Genomic DNA, 8738 nt, shown 5'->3' with positions numbered 1-8738 from the left:
CACATGGGCTGCTTATATTATGAAATAATAAATTTTTTTCATACGGCACCACACTACGCTGACACAAGCACTGCCGCGGTCACCACACCTCCCATGCATCTGTGGCAACCACTGCGTCAGCCGCTCCAGTGCCTTTGATGTGCGTGACATAAGCATAGAAGCGCAGGCCACGTGTACAGGTGCCATTGCCGCACTCTTTCCTCGTCTCATTATTCGTCACAGGATTTAAAACATAGTGCATGAAGACCAACTTGCTACACTAAGTGCACTTTCTTGTATAGTGTTTTTCTCACAACACCGAATTTATGTGGTTCTATTTAGACCCAAGATATTAAACTTGTTTTTGGAAGTTGGCGAAGTGCTCGAAGCCTGCTTCACCTCCACTGTGGGTTGGCTCGGTATTGCACTGTCTCCAGGATCAGCCCATGCATTCCTGCCCACGCACTGATACGAATGTAAGCCAGCCAGGGTGCCCACCCTGGGAACGCATGCGGGGGATGCATACGGGGGCTAGAGCTAAAAATCTGATTGATCACTGAGGAGGCTCGTGCATGTTCCCTAACCTAACAACCATTGCTTCAAGAGCCTAAAGAATCTAGTAAAAAAGGGACATGGTGCTTGCTGCTGCAAAAACAGAATTCCCACAAAGCTTTGCCATTTTATCAGGTCACTGTGTTGATGATGCGACTGCCATCGTCAAGCCTATATGCCTGATGGCGCTAGTTAAGTCTTTTCTTCCACTGAGGGGCTCTGTGAGTGCTGTCGACTACATGGCTCCCCCCTTAGTGATGAAGGCACTACCGTTGAGTGGTTTAAGTTGTGGAGGTGGCACTGCCAGTGTCTAGATGAGCTGGCTTCAAGCAGTTAATCGAAATTGTTTCTTCCTGCTCGCTGACAAGAAGTGGGAAAAACTTGGTGTCACGGGTGAGGACTTCGAAGGGACTGTCGTAAGGAGCTTGTAAATGAGCGCGAGTGTCGTGTGGATGGATAAATATATGACTGCTATGAAGTAAAGATGGGCTCATGTAAACATTTCTGTGGTCGTTACATAGCGCTGGTGGTATAACAGTAGCCATTGTAATACGAAAGCGGTCGGTGTAAGATAGTAGGTCAGCAGATGATGGTTCCAAGGCGAAGAACTCGCAGGGTATGTGAAGTGTCGTGCTGAAAACAAGTTCTGCTGAGGAACACTGTACATCTGCTTTCAAAGCTGTGTGAAGACCTAGTAGAAGCAAAGGCAGGCGCTCTGTCCATGGAGTCATGGGCACGAAGTGCTGCATTCAGTTGACATAGAAGCGTTCTACCATGCCATTGGAACTTGGGCAATAAGCTGTGGTTCATATGTGCGTTACACCCAAAAGATGGCAGAGAGCTTGAAAGAAGAAAGAGTCAAATTGTCTTCCTCTGTCTGTCATTATGGTGCGGGGTACGCTGTAACGAGAAATCCCGGTATTTAAGATGGCTTGAGGAATGTGAGAGAGTGACATTGCTTCAGGCCAGTGTGTGAAGCAGTCGATACAAGTGAGTATGTATCTTTGGTTTGGGGACGGTGGTAGCGGACCAACAATATCGACGTGAACATGGCCAAAACGAATGTCTGGTGGACGAAAATGACCAGGCGCACTCACAGTGTGTCAATTGACTGGCACGCTGGCACTGTATGCATGCCTGAGCCCAGCAACAAACGTTAGCATTCATACATGGCCAAAGATTGTGGGAAGTGATGAGACATTGTGTGGCACGTACTCCAGGGTGTGATAAGGAGTGTAGTGCGTCAAAAACTTCCTGGCAAAATTGTTGTGGAACGTACGGTCAAGGACGACCCCTAGACATGTCGCATATCACTAGGACGTTGCAGCCAGGCAGTAAGATATCTTCGAAGCGCAGAGAATCAATGGCAGTTTGGAGTGTTTGAAGTTCACAGTCTGTGTGTTGAGCGTTAGCGAGCCGGACAAAGTCACTGCTGGAACGGTTTACTTGGCTTGCATTTATGTGAGCACTGAGTAAATAAAATGCTCTCTGCACCATGGGCGCTTACCCATTCTCACATTTGCGAAGCCACGGCTTTCCCTCAAAGCATAGGCATCACTATGGTTCATTTTCATGCCACCAAATGTGCATATTTTTTTCGTGGTCTAACACACGTTGGGAACTCGGAGCAAGAAAGATATTTCATATATTTCAGACTTTTTTTACTATCAGTACTTATACTGAAAATAGAAAATTATTACTTTCATTGATGCTTCATGAGGCACTTTGAAGTTTCATATAAACTCTCCGAGCAATTATTTCTGCTTTACTTCCATTCAAAATGCCAATGATCTGGATACAGTATAATGTATCACGGTGTATGTATAGGCCCATTTGCTTACTCCCAGTATTATATGAAATATTTGCCAAAATAATCTCCAATAGAATAAGAGCGGCACTGGACTTTAGTCAACCATGGGAACAGGCTGGCTTCAGGAAAGGGTACTCTACGATGGATCACATCCATGTCATTAATCAGGTTATCGAGAAATCCACAGAGTACAATAAGCCTCTATATGGCTTTTATGGATTACGAAAAGGCATTCAATTCAGTAGATACCAGCAGTCATAAGGGCACTACGTAATTGAGTAGTACTGAACGCTTACGTAAATACCTTGGAAAATATCTACAGAGGTTCTACAGCTACCTTAATTCTACACAAGAAAAGCAGGAAGATACCTATAAAGAAAGGGGTCAGACAGGGAGACAATCTCTCCAATGCTATTCACTGCGTGCTTCGAAGAAGTATTCAAGCTATTAAACTGGGAAGGCTTAGGAGTAAAGATCGATGGCGAATATCTCGGCAAACTTCGGTTTGCCGATGACATTGTTGTATTCAGCAACAATGCAGATTAGTTACAACGAATGATTGAGGACCTTAACAGGGAGAGTGTAAGGGTGGGATTGAAGATTAATATGTAGAAGACAATGATGAATAGCCGGGCAAAGGAACAAGAGTTCAGGATCGCCAGTTAGCCTCTAGAGTCTGTGAAGTATGTTTACCTAGGTCAACTAATCACAGGGGACCCTGATCATGAGAAGAAAATTCATAGAAAAGCAAAAATAGGTTGGATCACATACGGCAAACATTGTCAGCTCCTGACTGGAAGCTTACCATTGAAAAGGAAGGTGTACAATCAGTGCATATTACTGGTGCTGACATATGGCGCAGAAACTTGGAGACTGACAAAGAAGCTTGAGAACAAGTTAAGGACCGTGCAAAGAGCGATGGAACAAAGAATGCTAGGCATAACGTTAAGAGACGGAAAGAGAGCAGTTTGGATCGGAGAGCAAACGGGTATAGCCGATATTCTAATGGACATTAAGAGAAAAAAAATGGAGCTGGGCAGGTCATGTACTGCGCATGTTTGATAACCGTTGGACCATTAGGGTTGCAGAATGCATACCAAGAGAAGGGAAATGCAGTTGAGGGCAGCAGAAGACTAGGTGAAGCAATGAAATTAGGAAATTCGCAGGTACTCGTTGGAATCGGTTGGCGCAGGACAGGGCTAATTGGAGGTCGCAGGGAGAGGCCTTCGTCCTGCAGTGGACATAAAATAGGCTGGTGATGATGATGATGATGTATATATGTTGCGACTAATGCATTTTGAAATAAAACCTTAACATACGAAAGCACCGAAAATGAGCACATTTCTAGTGCTAAGGAAAGAGTTAAAGCTGCAACAGGGCCCATCAGGGCGCATATTGCATTACTAGGCAGTGTGGCATTTAGGTGAGTCAAACATTTTGCTAGTTTCCCTGCAGTGCATGCATTTCACATGTGGAGGAATTGTATGGAATTGCATTTATTGTCCGTGCTCTCTTGCTGCAGGAATGCACTTTAGCCCAATAACCACTTAATGCAGTCCACTTTGTGTGTACATGCATATTCACACATTCTTTGGGTGAGAGAACATTCTCATTGCATTGACGAATAGTTGGTGGTGAAAAGGTATGTAAATTAAACTGTGGAAGTTTGCATGCTTGGGAACTATGCCACTGCAAAAAACATGGGACACCCTTGGCATGCGATTTGCATTTAATGCCTACAGGCATATAACCTGTAAGCATTTGATTAAATGTACATTTCACAAAAAAGGTCCATACATTTGACTGTATAACTTGGCACCTTTTATCATAAAGTTTGCCTTGATAGACACAGGCCCCTCATTTATGTAACCTCAGTCAGGCTTACTTGTTCCAATGGTCCTGCTCGCGAATCACTTAAGATTATGTGGACTCAGCCTCGCACATAATCTCATGGACTCTAAAGCAGTTGGAATTGCATGCGATTATAACTTGGTCATTCTCCCATGCTTTGATTCAGTGGTACTCATTCTTCCCAGTACTCACTTGGGCTCACTTCAGACTTGTGCCCACTCATACTGATTGGGGGTAATTGGATCAGTCTCTCGCAGTGATTGTCATAGCAGGAATGACACGGGACAAAAAAAAGGCTGTGTGGCCACTTTTTTTCCCTCATCATTTTACACTCAACTATGGCAATTCATGTTTTACCAACTAACCAAACAATCGCCTACTATACAAGTCTTAGATGAGTCAGAGTGAGTTCACTGACCTATGTAGTTGTTACTGTTTCGTAGAAAGGATGGGATTAGTGGACTAGTCACATGGGCACATGAAGGTGTTAAGAGCGGGGAATAAATTTGCCTTTCCATATAAAGCCCATGGAAAAAGGTTGGTGTTGTCTTTTTGCATCTCCTGCAAACATCCACTTGTGCGATGTGTTTAGGGACATTCCAAGTAGCAGACTGATACATTTATGGCTTATGAGCACGTCGGCATTTGTGAAACAGACGTTTTCCTCTGCAGAGAGGTTGAAAGTGTCATAATCGCCTTATGGTCAGCATTTTTGTTGGTTTCTCGTAGAGCTTGCTTAGTTGCTGATCTCCAGTGTTGTGCTAGGAAATACAGGGTGAGTCAAAAGTTGTATTTCTGGGTACTTTTTTCTCGGGTAGAGCCAGGTGCACTGAATTAAGGAAAGAAAAAGATTCAAAACACACCAAATCTGGTGCTCAAGGGGTAGTCCTCCCTGGGCAAATGTTTGATACACCAGACGAGCATCGATTGAAAGATTGTAATTTTGGATGCTGAGGGAGTGAACTAGTCTGGACAGCACTGCAGGCAAAGGGAGAACGGTATATTAGGCAGTTTTATTTTTTTATTATAGGTTTTATGTGTTCATTGCTTTTGAAGGCACTTGTATGTAATGGAATTACAAGGGGTTATTAAAGTAGAAAGGTGGGCAAGTTGGTAAGCATTCATAATGCTAACAGTGCAATAAAAAAAAGACGACGGACGGAGTGAAGCAAACACAGGTTTCTTTCACCCCGTCTGTTGTTTTTCGCGCTGTTACCATTATGAATACAAAGGGTTAAGAGTGTCAGTTAGTCCAGACTGTAAAAGAATGCAAGCACCTTTAACGGCATGACATTGACAGTAGGGATAGCAGGGATCTAGCATTATTGCAAAGCAAGTGCTGAAGAGGGCTCCTTGTACATATAGGTGAATTGTATTCCTCGGGTAATACACATAGAAGGCCAGAAATAGGTGTGGGTGAATTTGTTCGTTTGAGTGCCCTTTGCAATGTCTTGGTGGGGAGGCATTCATGGTGTGGTGGTATGTAATTGGGCAGAGCAGATGCAGTCTTCTCGATCGATCACTTCCAGGGTGTCTGCTGCAATGCCTCGTTGGCACAATGGCCATTCTGCCATCTGACTTGGCCAGTCTGTGTCCACTGTCAGTTAGAATACCACTCCAGGTAAATGTTATTCTAGAAGACTGAACATGTATTGCAATAGTGCCACTGCGAAATTGCATGTTGGCACATTTCTTGGCAATTTTTGTTGTATGGGGTGTGTGGAAAGCTCTAGGACTTCACACAGCCTCTGCATAATCTTTGGAGGTGACTAACAAGATGAATAAATACAGATCCTTGTTTAGTTTTTGCCTTGTGTACTTTTAATGCGATTTGCATTCTTGGGATCCTTCATATACTTTCCGGTAACTGTGTCTCTAATTGTTTTCCCACCAGCTTGGATCATTGGGTAGTCCATGGTCTGATGGGTAGAGTGTTGGGCAGTTGTGCTAAGCGAACCGGGTTTGAAACAATCCATCAGATCAACTTGGGCCACTGAGTATGCACCATTGTATATGTGCCACTCTTCAATGGCAAAAGAAAAACCCTTTAAACTTTATATGGTGAACCCACATCTTTTATATTCAGACAATCGTGTCTGGATATATATTCACACATGCCATGCACCTACTTCGCAGCAGTGCCACTATATGGTGCAGTGTGTAGTGGGAAGTGCGAGAGAGGAGCTCGGCTGCATACATGCCTCATACTTCATGTCACTACACTGGTAAAACGTTAGCATTCTTGGGGTACTTCGAGCACTTTCTTGGGGCTAAGTGTGTTTGTATGTATAACCATTTTCCCCCTAACCTGGATAACTGTGTAGTCCATGGACAAATGGTTAGAGCCTCATGCTGCTGTGCTGAGGGAAAAGAGTTTGAAACCAACAGTCTCTCTCCCTCGCTTGCTGCACTCTCAGTAGCATACACTTAGTAACCCAAGTTGGTGAGAGGTTCATTGAAGAGCAGCACATACGTAGTGCTTTCATGGCACAGCTCACTGCTAAAATATTGGCGTGAAAGGCACTCATTCAAAAGCGGCACATACCCAGTGCATTTGTGCTGCAGCCTACTCATGCATCTGGTTGCTGTCCTTGAGGAAGCCTTGTGACGTTCGTTTCCGTTTAGCATCGGAGAAATATAAGGGATATTTGTCATCATTTTAGAGCGGCACATTCCCAGTGGCACATACCTTGTTACCAAAGTTGGCGTTAAAGACCTTCATTCGAAAGGGGCACACACCTACTGGCACAAACCCAGCATTCCAAATCGGCATCAGAGTTCCTTTGAGTAGCAGTACATACCCCGTCCTGCATCTATGTTGACCCATGTCGGTGTGAAAGAGGTTCATTGAAGAGTGGCACATATGTATACATCAGCACATACTCAGTGACCCAAGTTGGTGTGATGGTTGGTTTCAAACCCTGTTACCTCAGCACAGCTGCCCAATGTGTTACCCATTCCACCACTGACTACCCTGTGACCCAAGTAGAGGCAAGAAAACAGATACGAACATACATAGATACATAGATAGATGCTTACATAAATAGCCCCCGTAAAGTGCCCTAAGAATATTAATGCACCAAAATATCCTTTTAATTTCTCCGATACCGGGCGGAATCGAACCCACGTCACACGGTTTCCCAAAAAACAGCAATTCGACGCTTTGAGGTTGCACCACAAATGCACTGGGTATGTGCCGCTCTTAAATGAGCCTCTCGACAACTTGGGTCACTGGGACTCTTCTATTATCAGTCCCTGACAGTCTCCGACTGCTTGAAGCTGCTGTGCCACATTCAGTTTGGCTCGGACAGCTTTGGAAACTCTGCCCACTAGTCCGAGAATTGTCAGAAGCACGTTAGTTTTTTCACGGACCAGAAGTTCTGGACTGCCCGCAAACTGTCGGAGATGTCAGCAGATTTTTGCTCAAACAGCTAGCAGATGATGGCTGTCAGAAAAAGATGCATATAGCATCTGTCACCTGGTTATAAAGGAAGACATGGGCTTCTGTGTGCATTGCGCATTCCAGACGGCAAATATTGTACACTCGGTTATCATGTATCTTACTTTGGTGATGTGTGTGCCATCATGCGAGCTTTTCAGGAGTCGTGCAATTCTTCTGCTTTAGTCCTCTTTTTCTTTTCTTTTGAGACAAGCACAGGAATCAAATACACATGCTTGCTTTTCTTGATGTGTTTTACTTGATCTGTCATGCTCATTACTATATGTGTAGCAAAAAGGTGGATTTCGTCTTGTTGAGTTGAGTGAAAGTAGTGTGTGAGGAAGCATATCCTTGCATATGTGGCTGTTTCTCACTGCCAGCTGGGATGGTATACACTTGGAGGTTCTCCAATTGCTGTTCACACATGTTCATCCCTTTTGCTGCCAAGTTCGAGCACTTGCTTTTTGACATGCAGACAGTATACAAGTGCTCTGTCCTAGGTGCACATCGAGCCTTTCATAGACAGTCTCACGAGCTTTGAGGATATCGGCGGACGCTTTCTCCTTGAACAGTGACGTGGTATGATTGCGAATTTGCTTATGTTCATGTGAGAATTCGGCTTAAATTTTGCAGGCAATGACAGAGCTTAACTACAGTGGTTAAGTGGCACAAAGAGCAAGTGTGTGATATAACTAGCGCTTTGCAAGCATGCACTGTGCTCTCGGTGCATGCCATGTAAGCGTTCCTGTTCTCTCTTGTGGCCAAAGTCAAAGAAGGTGCATTGTGGGTAGTGTTGTTGCAAGATGTGAGCAAGTTTGACACTGTCAGCAAGTGAGCTGTACTGCCTGTGCTTCTACAGTAAATTGTGGATAAGTGGCATTACATATAGTCCAGCTTATTTGTGCACAATTTCAGCAGGGAAAACTTATGTTTGCAAGGCAAGCCTTCATTTAGTACAGTGCTAGAAAGAAAGGACTGTGATGTATCCCTAACTGCCATAAATGCACACGCGCAAACAAGAATTTGCACATTCTCTAAAGGTCCATTTTACACATTTTATCTTCAGGTGAACTAAATCCAGCACTGCCAAGGTTGAGCATCATACTT

The 8738-nt window shown here is 44.2% G+C and overlaps 1 protein-coding gene and 1 pseudogene across 14 annotated transcripts in view; both read left to right on the top strand.

The window, feature by feature from the left end:
* Nucleotides 1-8738, top strand: part of LOC135901231 (protein CASC3-like) — a 139403-nt gene that overhangs the window by 97605 nt on the left and 33060 nt on the right. The window lies entirely within an intron of this gene.
* Nucleotides 256-432, top strand: LOC135901288 (U2 spliceosomal RNA; annotated as a pseudogene).

Source organism: Dermacentor albipictus, chromosome 1 (assembly GCF_038994185.2).
Source record: "Dermacentor albipictus isolate Rhodes 1998 colony chromosome 1, USDA_Dalb.pri_finalv2, whole genome shotgun sequence".
NCBI classification, from domain to species: Eukaryota; Metazoa; Arthropoda; class Arachnida; order Ixodida; family Ixodidae; genus Dermacentor; species Dermacentor albipictus.
This window is presented reverse-complemented; position numbering and strand designations above follow the sequence as displayed.